Below are 12,542 nucleotides of genomic sequence, written 5' to 3' on the forward strand. Positions count from 1 at the left end.
AGGTGCAAGGGTCAAAGCAACTGATACTGAACTACATTTGGAAAGACAAAGCATTAGCCATGTGGCATTTTTATGCTTGTGGATTGGAATAAAATTCACCCAGACTTTTAGTTCCTTACTTGCCTACACACCTGTAGAGTAGGACTCATAAGAAAGGGAAGAGAAAGTAGAGAAAGGAACTGTGTTTTCTTGCACATGTGTGTGAGTTTTAGCTGGAATTTTAGACATTGCTGCATCTTGGTTTGGGTATTAAGAAGCCACTTGTTAAGAGCCCACCTGTTGGACTGCCATCCTGTGAAAACAGCTTAAATGCGCTGTGGTAGTTTCCAGTTTATTGGGAAGGAGCTAGTCCCAGTGTGGAGGCCTAGATCCAATCATTATTTCTCCTAACACTCAGAATAGCACCCAGTTTAACACACTCAATAGATAGCCAATAAACATGAACTAATGAAAGGATGAGTGAATGAAATGTGATCAGGCCCCGAATCCCAGGACACGCTCTGTGGGAATTTGCCTGTGTATCTTTTTGATGAAAAGAAGAAATAAGGTTTGCTTGCAGAGTACGTGGGCAGTCACCATTCCCAGGTAGTGTCCTTTCTTTTCTGTCTCTCTTGCTTTCAGCTCTTTTCAACCATTTGCTTCCCCCCACTGTGTTTCTCCTGGGAAATAAAGTTGGGAGATAAAGTTGGCTGACAGAATAAAGTAGTGGTCCAGTCTTTGAACAGTCCCAACTCCTTCTGAACCAACCATGACTTTGGAAAAGCTTAAACTCAGCTTAAAGGGGAAACAGAGTCTTCTGTTGATAGCTTGAGAATGTTTGCCATCATGCCATGATTCTCCTTAATGTTCAACCTGTACCCTGTCCCCAATTATCAATAGACTCTCTCTGTAGGCCATGGGTCCTGCACTCTCTCAAGGCTTTTCTGTACCTGTAAGATGACATAGTTTGTTGGATTATTGTAACTCATTTGCACTTCTGTTTCCGCCTATAGATATTAAGGCCCTTAAAAACCCTGTCTTCGTTATTATTTTGTGATGGTATGTACTACAGTGTTCATGAGTGTGTGGATTAAATTGGATTTTTTTTTGATTCCTTAAAAGCAGAAAAGAGGGTAGTTTTACTTTTTCAATGCTCACATGCAGGTTTTCATGACTTCCATGCTGTTCCAGCTGGCCCATCAGGCCTGCTGGATGTGGGAGAATGGCTGCCTCCCCTCCTCATCATCCCTCTGGCTTTAGAGGAACTTAGGCACTCACAGACTGCTCTCTGTCTCTTCTTGCCTTCTGCTCTAACTGTTGTGGTCTCTGCCTCTGCCATGACACGGGCACTCAAAGGTATCTCCCAACATGCAAACGGCTCCTGATGATGATGCAAGTACCTGGAGTGGCACAATGATGCTGAGTTTCCTACAGATCACACTGTTCTAGAGCCAAGATGGGCCTGCAGGAAGGGAAAAAGTGCCTTTCCTTTCTGTGCCTTTCAAACCAGAACCAGAACATGTGGTATTTGGTAATCATCTTTGAAAAGACCACATCTTAAAATTAATAACAAAAACAAAAAACAAAAAAACAAAAAAAAAGAAAAGACCACATCTCAGTCTTTTGGGCTTGATGATAGAAGGGAGATTTCACAAGGTTCCCAACTAGGGGTTAAACTGCCTTGCATTTCTTTATCATTCTTGTAGCTTGCTTTTCTTTTCATACTCTCTTACTGAATTGTAAGTGAGAGATGAATTTTGCATTTGGTTTTTCCATAAGGCAAAGATATGGCCTATTTTGTTCAGTCTTCTACCTTCTTTACTTGCCAGCATGGCTACCACATTATAATGGTGATAATTATAGTAATTATGGGCCATCAAGAAGGTCAATAGGTAAAGGTGCCTGCTGAGCAAGCCTTACAACCTGGTTTGATCTCTGGGACCCACATAAAGGTGGGAAGAGAGAACTGACTTCGCAAAGTGGTCTTCTGACTTATACCAATACTATGGTGCAAGTACCCAAACATACACATCACTTCCACACACAATAACTGAAAAACAAAAATAAATTCTAATCATGGTGATGATAATGATCATAGTGAAGATTTACATTCACACTGTCCTCTGTACGGTTGCTTTACTAGCTCAGGCTGTCCACACATGCCCTCTGTAGAGTGTACTTATCAGTCACATCAGATAAGTGCTCAAAGGGAGGCAAGAAGAGACCAAATAATTTGCCTATGATGGCCACCCATCAAGTAGCTTGTCATTTAAATATAGGTGTCTGACCCTAGGCCTCAAATGTTTGGCAACCAGACTGCACCGTATCCCTTATTGTAGATAGCATGGAACTTTCCTGTCACTGACACTCTGGGAACTGGATTCATCTTGGAAGCAGAGCCAGCAGACTGGACAGAGGAGACCACCTCTCTGGTGCACTAAGGGGACTCCAAGCACAGCAAAGAAGGCACAGAGAAGACAATTAGGTATGAGAGAAAGAAAGGTAAAGGGTGAGTAGCTGGATAGAAAAATCAAGGACAGCATGGGGCATAGATAGCAGAACGGGGAGGGTGGATTCCAAGGAGACAGAAACATCAGGTTTCAAGGAGGGTTGGGGGAAAGCTCCTGGTGAGGCACACTAAAATACCCCGACTTCATATAGTCACCTTCTAGGATAGACCTACATTGTCCTTCAGTTCAGTCTTGTCTGTGAGTAAGACTAGGCTATGTAAAGGTCCAGACTGGACTCTGGTTTGACAGGCAGTTAGGGAGGCTGTGGTTGTTACTGCCTCTGCCTGTCTTTAGAACTCTTGGGGAAATAGGAAAGAGGAAATGGCCAGGCCCAAGCTTGAAGCCAGCTGCAGCTAGTTCTGGTCAAGGTTCCTCCTGCTTTGGATTTGGGGATGCATGCGTGCAAGAAACGACCATGGAGAAAAGAGGAAGCAAGGGATGCAGCGACCTAGAAATGGAGCGGGAGAAAGTGATAGAGGCATCCATGTCTCTGATTTGTGTGGTGTGATCCCTGACATGGCTCCAGCTTTGCGGGATTTATGTGGCTTCATTAATCACACTTTCTTTCAAAATTGAATTTTCTGCCTTGGAGCCTTTGAACATTGACATCCAAATACAATATATTCCTTTAAAACCACCTCTGGATAAAGACAACCTGTGGAGGTAATTTCCCCAGCTTGTAGGTGGGGGTCAGATCTTGATGTACTGTGTGAAACTGGCCCCTCCCTCCCCAGAACAGAAAGGAGTCCTGTGTCTCTGATTAATGACAAGCAGTGCCATCTAGTGGCAATTTGTTTTTATCCCGGATAATGAGTAAGGGACTGGGAAAAACAATCACATTTGCCCTGCAGTTAAATGACAGAGACAAGATTGCCATAGAGCCGATGCCAATCAAAGTGGCTGAGTCCAGGGCAGGCATTTTGTTGATGGGTTGTCAGCTCTTGAGTGCTGGGAAGTCCACATGGACCACACGAAACAAAGAGTTTCATGAGAGGGGGAGGAAGGCAAGTAAATATTCTTGCGGACTGCATATCATCTTACCTAACTCTAAAACTATCCCTGGTTTGTTGATGAGCAAACCATAAAGAGGTAAATGGCAGCGGAAGTGGCAGAGGTGGGGTTAATCCAGGTCGCGTTACATGTTCCTTCTGATTTGCTTTGGTTGGGATCTTCCCTCCTGGAGGCCAACATTTCTAAGTCTTCCACAGATTGTCAGCAACTGAGTTATCATCGGTACCATCTTAGAAGAGGTAGGGGCCCGATTAGAATTTTTTTAGAGCACAGTTCCAGCTCAGCTCAGACCCATGGAGCTTGACCCATGGAGCTATTGGTTAATGTTAGCTGCTGGAGAAGGGCGTGCCAGTTTTCTCTAAGAGTGTAACCTGGGTAAGTCAACCACACTGTTCCAGCAGGAGGCCCAAGACCCAAAGTTGGGTGGATGGGTAGATCTTGGAAGAGTTGAGGGTGGTAAGTATAATCGAAGAACTAACAAAACAGTTTTTAAAGTCAGCTTAATGGCGATCAAAATATCCTCTTGCCATTGTAATGACCCTCTGGAAAATAGTAAGAGAATGTCATTAATTAATTAAAACTATAGCTTTTAAAGTTGTTGCTGCATGAAAATAAATGGGATTTAAGTCTCAAGCATTTTATCATCAGGTAAAAATTCATTTTCCCTGAAATGACCTGTAGCTGACATTTTAGAGAGGTAATTTCTGAAACAGTATATTACAGTTACCTGTTTGTTCACTAGAAAACACTAGCTTTTTATAAAATATGGACTGCCCCTGAAAAAAAAATGAAATAGACACTATATAACCATGGAGATGATAATGGGGTCTGTTTGATATTTGTAAACTCCTTCTATAAAAATTAAAATTAGTAGTGTATCCATGCTAATGTAATTAAAAACAAGAACATATTTCCTATCATAATTTGGGCTGTATGTAATTCGTTCTGAAAACGAATTTGACATAAAGTTGTTTTTAAGAGTGAAAACTTGACACGTTTTCACAACAGCAAGAAGGATTGTCAACAAGCCACTGATGAAAGCAACCGTTGATTTTCATGGTGCTCAGCCACGGAGACCACACGAAGAAGCGAAAGCTGGGCTTGCAAACGTGGGTACGGATGCAGTCACTCTGGGGATGCTGATTTGAGCTGCCCTTGGCTTGGAGTCTACGGTATCATCATTTAAAAATTTCTGAACTTTACAGCACGGAGACCTCTTCCTAGCTGAAGCTCACTCTGGGGATTCTACCAACAGAGGCCAGATGGTGCATGAGGGCACCAAGTGATTTTGGAAAGGTAAGGATGAATGTTACTGCTGTAGCCCTACTAAGTGCCAGAGTTGCCTTCTGTATGTGCTGGAGTGCTAGGTAGTTTTTATTTGTGGGTACATTTTTCTTTTACTTCTCACAGTCATCTGCCACTTTTTTTTCTCATGTGAGAGCATGGACAGCTTGGCTCACTAAGGCCGGTTTTACTGGCAGAGAGCCAGTCACTGGCTCAAGAAGGCCCCCTTCCGATGAAGACAGGGAAGAGGGAATTTGAAATGCTAACTCTTTAGGCAATGGCTCTAACTGTGTGTTTAGGCTCAAAGTCAGGCCCAAGCTAATTATATTCTTACTATTCCCCCATCGTTTTCATGATGGTTTGAGTGAGATGTCCCCCAATTCACGGGCCATTTAACTACTCAGTACCCAGTTGATGGTCCTCTTTGGTTTGATATAGGAAGAAAAATCTCACTGGGAATGAGCTTTGCGGTTTCCAAGGCCAGGTGCCATTCCCAGTTGGCTCTCCTTCTTTTCTGCCTTTAATTCAAACTGTGAGTCCTCAGCTGTTGCTGCCACTGTTGCTGCCACGGTTGCTGCCACGGCTGCTGCCACTGTTGCTGCATGCTTTCCCTGCAGTAATGTCAATAAATTCTTCTCCCTCTGGAACCCTAGGCCCCAAATAAATTGTTTGTTCCATAAGTTGCCTCATTCGTGTCTTTTGTTGTTGTTGTTTTTAACCACAGCAGTAGAAAAGTAACCAATACATCAGTAAATAAATATATGAGTGGTGCGGGAGGCAAGCTCACAGGCTTGTGGATAGACAGACAGCCACTGATGCTCTTCTCCACAGAACAGGGAAAGATGGTAGCAGCTCCAGGACTGTCAGTTCTCTCCGTCTGCTTCTGAGACCGGCCTCCTGATGTGACAAAGGCTCCCTTTTGTCTTATATGACTGTCCCCAAGATGTAGCTGATGGACTCTGACTAAAGATAAGCCTATCTCATCTCAACCTTCCTGGGACTTTGGAAAGGAAACGGAGGAGATCCCCCCACCCCTATTGCAGCCAGTGCTTAAGATATAAAGAGCAACGCTGGACATGTTTCCAGCTTCATAAAAGTATAGGATAAATAGAATATGGAGACAGCAGGCTCTGATTCCCGCCCTCGATGGCATCCGAAGCCTCCTAAATGCATGCTTTGCTTCCAGCCCCTCCTGTGCACAGATTGAGTTCCTGCCACTTATACCCACTGAATTCTGAGGAACACAGGATGCTTCCTCAAACAAGTAGCTCATTAGACTCTCAGTCAGTTACTAAAATGCAAAGAGCTCTGGCCAGACAGTTCCTGTTTTAACTAAAGATACTGCAGTTGAGTGTCGTCTTGAAGGAGCATTACTTCCGGCAGTAGGAGAAGGTAGTGCAGATCTGAGGTAGGCCAGGGCCTTTGGAGAAGAGGGCAAGCGTATGGGAAGAGAGAAGGAAGAGAGGGTGCGAAGAAGAAACTTCAGAGTGAGAAATGGTCTTGAAAGGACATCTTGGAGGATACAATGGATGCATCTTACTGTTTCCATAGCATGGTGCTCTGACACTGATGTTTTTGGGTTCGTAATCAAACAGTGGCTGCTGGATCTGAAAAGGGAGGGATGGTGTTTATCCTAGTTCTTCTGCAGTATTATTTGCAAGAATCACTGGCTCTGAAAGAATTTGATCAACTCTCTGTATTTTTATTTAAAAATGTTTTTAGTATTGCATCAATTCGATAAACTATTGCTAAGTCATCAAGGAGACAGGCACTAGGGCATTGACGTAGAACCTTCTAGTGGCCCCTTCTTTAAAGATGACGGCTACAATTGGAGAGCAGTAAGACCTCATTATAACACACTTGCAGTGGACATTTCAGGCTGTATGTATTGTTCATGGTTTTAAGTCCTGGAGAAAAGCCCATTAAAGCCATGTTACCCACATCAATTCAACACTTAGCCCCTTACAATACAAACCCCAGTCTTTTGGAAAATGTCATTTAAAAAGTTTTGCCATATATGGGCATTATTTATGGCTTGAGCCCTATTGTCTACTTATAACATACCCTTTATCAGACCCAAATGCCCACTTCAGAGATTTTCATTCTGAGCAACAACTGGCTTCTTACATTATCCAATGATGCAGGAAAGTTAAATTACAGCCAGTTCATATCATAGAAACAAAATGTTTCCTGCAATTACTGATAAGGGACAGTTCATTTTCTCTCTGTCATCCTGAAAAAAAAAAAAAAAAAAAACCCTCCTAACAACAATTCATGCCTGGTTAAACAGGATTTCCACATCTCCTGCTGACATCTTTCCAAATAATTCAGGGCTGTTATTACTGTATAGCCCTGGCAAGACTCAAAAGCAAGCAGACTTGACGAGTCCGCTCAAAGCACAGCTTAAGTAGTTGTAATTAATAATAATTACATGCCCACTACACTCCAGTTTTATCATATTATCCGTCAATGCAAATAAAAAAAAATCCCCATACAACACACTTGCTTAGAATTGGTGCATTAAGAAAGCAGCTACAAAGATGTCATCTTCATAAAGTTTAAAGTATTTGTGCCGCTTCCTGTTTTTACTGATGTTCATTATACTGTCTGCTTGCAAAATGTGGCTTGGATGCCATACAGCATGTGGCCACATTTTTTTTTTTTTCTTCCAAAAACCTCCTCGTTCTTGCCGTGACTCGGATTCGAACCGAGGTTGCTGCGGCCACAACGCAGAGTACTAACCACTATACCATCACGGCAAGCTACCCGACGAGCTGAGCACCAGGCTTCGCTTAGAAGCCACTGCAATATTAAAATTTGTGGAAACACTGCCATCTATTGCCTAAGTGAGTACATTTTCTTGATATCGTCAAAGATGAGCTGTGCTTCCTCTGTGGAGAGGCCCAACATCAAAGCCAGCGTGCAAGCCACTCTGCCTTCCTTGCTGACTGGGAAAGCTGTCCTCGGAGAGGAGACACAGGATCCACTCACTGTCTAGGAAACGGTAATCCAGGCAACAAGGTAGACAGAAATTGGCGGGTTGACTCACGCTTTCCACTGTACGTCCAGCAAAGGCTGCACGTTGCCCACCCCACTAGCCTCCCCCTACGCTGCACTGGATGACATAAACGGGAGTCTCTTTGTATTCTTTCTGCTCTTTGTCTTATTTCCATGTGCTTAGGTAGCACCACCATACAAACATGGCAGAGACAAAAAAAAACACCCTGGAATTCAGAGGATCCGAGAGACTTTTTCCTAGCAGAGAAACAACATATTCCAAAGGGAGGAGAAGGCTAAATCTAGTGAACTCCAAAGCTAGTCCTTCCTTCATTCACAGGTTTAAAAGACACAGTACAAAGGGGCTTCCCTTAGCACCGGCAAGTCATCAGACATGGACATAGTCTGGTCTGGCTCCATACATTTCCAGGGGAAACTTATTATAAGTTTTCTTGTGAAAATCACTCTCCGGAAAGTATTGGAAGGGATCAGAATCTCTTGAGAAAGCTTACACGAGCCTGTTGCTATCGAGTGAGTCCTTATTGTGGTATCTCGCTGAAGCTTTGGAAATCTGGGCATAGCAGGCTGGACTAGCAGGCACGTGGGCGGGGGGGGGGGGGTGCTAAATCCGTGTGCTGATTGGTTGCGAGGATCTCCCTGGTTTGTGGAGGGAGTGTGTCTCTAGAGGTGAGATTAGGGCACAAAAGTTCACCCTCTGACTTCTTCATTCATCCATAGATATATTCTTTCCATGGTGCCGTAGGATGTTCTTCCCTGTTTCTTGAGCCCTGAGAGGTCTTTGTAAGAAGTAAGGCAAAAGGCAGATGAGCCTAGCAGGCCACCAGGGGCAGAAGGGAAAAAACAAGACATTTGGTGAAAAGGAAATAACTGTTTTCCAAGCTCCATCCTTGGTGGATCAGCTTTGGTTGTTGGTTTTGGGGTTTGTGCTTGTTTGATTTTGTTTTGTTTTGCTATGGTCAGTAACTATCTGAAATACTATTTGTAAGGAAAGGACTCCTGTAATACAAATTATGGAATGAGATTTTGTTTGAAATGTGCCTTTTCACCTATAAGCTGCAGAAGACTAGGCCATTTTTTAACCTACGTAGGGACCAAGATGGCATCTACCCCACAGGACTGCCCTGAGCAGTACATGTAACTATTTAAAACAGGACTGTCACAGCAAGCACTGTAGAAATGCTAGTTACCACGGTTTAAATAAACACATCTCATTAGCTCCTCTACACCATTTCATATATCTCTCAGTCTAGGATACACCATGCGACAGACAATGCCCAGAATAAGAATTCCACAGCTTGTACCACCATAGGGTCCTGCTGAGTCTCCTCACTCAGGGTCCCAGGCTGAGTGAGCAATTGCTCTCAGGAGCTGATTGCTCATTGAAAGATGTTCATTGCTTGACAAATGGGAAGAGAGCTCTGGAGATCCTCAAATGAGCAAGTAAAAGCTCTTTGGTGCAGCCGAGCCATGTATTCTTGCCCTGAGGGTCAAACTCTTGGATTGAGAAATATGGGTTTTGAATACAGTATGTAACAGTCATTAAGCAGCCATTGGGTATTTGGAAGTTGTTGGGGACCATATTGTCCAGGCTTTGCTGACTGTTTTGCAATGGGAAGGGGAGTTCATCTTTGTTCTGCTATCTTCTTGGGCCTGGGAGCTATCTATGACATCATCCAGACCCCCTTTCCGACAGCCAAAGTTAACCATGACTATCTGAGCTTCCATTTCCTGTCACCTCTTTATGTCTTCCCAAAATGGAGTTCTATGGAAAGAATGTAAACCAGCGAGCAAGGGGGCCCGAAGGAAGGTCACCACGATATGCTGGGCTCATCTTGTGTTAGGTCTCTGTGGCATAATCCATCTGGAAATAGGTTTTCAATTCCCTCCCACTGCATCTGTCAGTACAGTGTCCTGTTCAATAGGATGCACGCTAGTGCGGGCGCTTGGCTTTTGGTATCTTAATTCAAAGACCCAGGAACAAACTCTCCATGTAGGTACATCTGAGGAGCAAACTGCTCAGCTGACCAAGGCAGAGAAGGTGTGATGGTGTGTGTGTGGTGGGGGAGGTGTTTCCTGAATTTCAGCACATTCTCCACCTGTTCTTCCTGCTTGGCCTCGCTCTCTGATCGATCCCTCCTCATAAAAGGAGGGGAAGTGAGCTCCATGCCTTCTAAGCTATTTTGCATCTTTGACATGCCACAAAGTTAACTTAGATACATTTGCAGACAGTAGTACAATATACATTTTTTTTTTTTGCAGGAAAGAAAAAAAAATAAAAAAGAACCATTTGAAGAGGAGCAGTCACCCCCATTACAGTCTCTGTTTCTCCTGAAGGTCATGGAAGCTGCCATGTGGCTGGCTTCTCCATGTTTGTAGTCTTAGTTCCCTGCCCATGGGAACATATTTTAAGCATTTAGGATTGGTCTTTTGGGTGAGTGGCTTAAGCCAAGTGTGGGGAAAGGTTTCTTTTTCTTTAGTGTTTAATACAGTTTTATTTTGTACAAAAGAACACTAATATAAGACCAGATGCACGCGTACATTGTGCATCAAATTGTTTGCAGGCTTGAATGGCAAAGGGTTCCAACACAACCAGAATCTCTCATTCCTGAGAGGCACGAAATGATGGATTTCTCTCCCGAAGACACTAACTGTTGACTTCCCTTCTCAAGTCTTTAAGAGGAAGATTGATGTTTACCAGGGTCTCATTGTTAGAGTAACAGCCTTGCTGCTTGACTGCGGTGGTGTCCCTCTGATGGAGTTGTTACCTCCTGGTTGTTCATAATGGATTCTAGCAGAGGAAAGGGGCTGACAAGGGGCCAGGGACTGCGCGGGTCCCCACCTCCCAGCTGAGCCCTGTCTCCTCTGTCACCCCTCCTCCCTCTTTTCCCAGACTCTGCTCTGTTTTCTCCTCCCTCGTCCCTTTTTTTTTTTTTTTCAGTTTGCCTCCTGCCTCACTGGGGGTGGGGAAATGACAGTCAGATCCCTCACTGGGCTGGAGGCCAAGCACGCCAATCCATTGGGCTGAGGCTGGCTGCCTGCCCAGTTTTCAGACAAAGACAGGTTGGGAACCCCCCTACAAAGAAGGCTCCACGGTCCCCTCCTCCCAGGGTCCCGTCTCTTCTTGGCCACTTTCTAGAACATTACCTCCATCCTAGGAAGCTGTGTGAGTGTGTGTGTGTGTCTGTCTGTGTCTGTGTGTGTGTGTGTACACATGAAAAGAGAGAGAAAGAAAAAGAGACAGAGAGGCACAGAGAGAGAAAGAGGGAGGGAGAGACAGACAGACAGACAGACAGAGACAGAGAGTGAGAGAGAGGGGGAGAGGAAGGAGGGGGAGATAGTAATTAAAATTAGACAATCTGGTATCTGTAAGAGGACCCAGGATTTCATGTACACAGCACACGTACGCCTCTGAGAATAAGTTTTATTTTCAGAAGGAAAAATATGGCAACCAACAGCAGAGAAAGCCCAAACGCATGGTGGCTTTGAGTTTCAAACTTCCATGCAAGTCTCCATCACGAGCAGTACGGAAGGTAGGCTGACTCTGATCTGAACATATCCTTAAGATTCCCCGTTTGCACTAGACAATCTCCGATTCTGAGAAGTCACTGAAGAAAACACATGATTCTCAGAATGCTTGTAACCACAAAATGCTTTAACAGCTTACGTTTTGGAGAGTAAACTGCCTGGAGTGATTTTCCCTCTGCTTATTAATGAATTCTATTTAACCAAGTCAGAAATCTTGCTGTGGGGAAAGCTGGAACTGCGGGGGGGGGGGGGGGGCGTTGGTGGTTGGTGGTTTCATTTTAATTTTTTTCGCCTGAAGGCACCATTATAAAACTCCAGATGCAAAGCTCTCTAATAGAATTCCTCCTCCACATAACGCTCTGGAACACACGGCCTAACCTTTATGCCTAGCAGTCCAGGCTTCTGGAAGCCTTCCGAAAGGGGCTGGCCCATTAATAATAGTGGGAGACAACAAGGAGCCCCCCAAACAGCTGAAGGCCTCCAGCAGCAGACAGCCAGGCTCTGCATACAGGAAGAGGGCCCACGGAGTGGGAGAGAGACCCCTAGGATGGACAGCAAGCTTCCCTCTGTCACACTAAGACGTGAAGCTTGCAGGAAGAGAGGCAACGGAAGGAAGGGGACCAGTCATCAGCTTGGATTGATCTCTGACAGATTCACTAGGGAACCACTTTTTTTTTTTTTTTTTTTTTTTTTTTTTTTTTTGCTATTTATTACGATTCTGTTTTCTGGACTGCTGAGGGTTGAACCCAAGGCCTTATATGCCTTATTCAGGCTTTTCACTATGCCACATAATCTTCACTAAGGCTAAAACCCTTGGATAAATGGTTTGACCTCTCTGGGTTTGTTTCTTTCTACAAGATGGTAAACGATATCTTCTTTATAGGATGGTTGTGAGGATGAATTAAATGAACACACTGAAAACTGTCTCTGGCACTTGGTAGGCCTGAGCACGGAGTCTGTGCCTCAGTGGATCAGATGTGGAAGCCTGCTGCCCTGAGACCCAGGCCATCATGAGAAGAGGCCAGGAGAGTAGGCACAGGGCAAGGCTCACAGTGGTCTGACGTTTACCGACTAGTCTCTCTTCATGATTCTCAGAGGATGTGATGAAGGGTCTGACTCTTCTCCACAGTGTAGAGTCCTACAAGGCCTGGGAAGGTGGTCCCAGTTCTAGGGTCAGAGGAACTCAAGTGGAAACTGTGGTAAAATTAAGAGGTG

The 12,542-nt window shown here is 44.4% G+C and overlaps 1 non-coding gene across 1 annotated transcript; it reads right to left on the reverse strand.

Moving 5' to 3' along the window:
• Positions 1 to 7,471: 7,471 nt before the first annotated feature.
• On the reverse strand, positions 7,472 to 7,543 carry Trnah-gug (transfer RNA histidin (anticodon GUG)). Its single transcript has one exon. It is a non-coding gene; the product is annotated as a tRNA-His (tRNA).
• Between the last annotated feature and the right edge of the window lie 4,999 nt (positions 7,544 to 12,542).

Source organism: Acomys russatus, chromosome 2 (genome assembly GCF_903995435.1).
Source record: "Acomys russatus chromosome 2, mAcoRus1.1, whole genome shotgun sequence".
In the NCBI taxonomy this organism is placed as follows: Eukaryota; Metazoa; Chordata; class Mammalia; order Rodentia; family Muridae; genus Acomys; species Acomys russatus.